Source organism: Arachis duranensis, chromosome 8 (assembly GCF_000817695.3).
Source record: "Arachis duranensis cultivar V14167 chromosome 8, aradu.V14167.gnm2.J7QH, whole genome shotgun sequence".
NCBI lineage: Eukaryota > Viridiplantae > Streptophyta > Magnoliopsida > Fabales > Fabaceae > Arachis > Arachis duranensis.
The window spans coordinates 6,660,908-6,661,490 of record NC_029779.3 but is presented as its reverse complement, the minus strand read 5'-3'; positions in this window follow the sequence as shown (position 1 = coordinate 6,661,490).

The following is a 583-nucleotide window of genomic DNA, read 5'->3' as shown; positions in this document are numbered from 1 at the left end:
AGATAACACCAACCACACTCACAACACGAGCATAAAAAAAATCATCATGCATTGCAAAAAAAGAATATAAAAAAAATTTACCTTCACTAACGGCAGAACCTCTTGTTTATGATGCAGGAGGAGATGAACGACAAAGTGAGACTTGATTTTGATTTCTTTTGGATGTAAGAATTTCAACTTCACCAATGAAATCTTAAAATAGCGACATTGATGAAGAGAGGAGGAAGAAGAAGAAGAAAAAGAAGTAGACAGACGGTAGAAGTGGAGAAAACGAGGGAAGAGAGAGTGTTTGATCAAACTCGTTTAACATTTTTATTTTTATTAGAACAATGACGTTTTTAACAAAATGGAGCGCCAAACTAAAACGCTAACGTTTTTACTCTCTCCAACGTGACAATTTCGTGATACATCAAATCGTCGGTGATAACTTATTATCAGAAAGATGTCCAAGGACTACTGTGGTGTCCGGATCCATATCTGGAGAATTACAATAGTGCCATTGGAATTTCAAGGACCACAGTAGGTAACGACTTGAATCTCACGGACCATTATGAAAATTTATTCCACTTTTGTGATTATATAT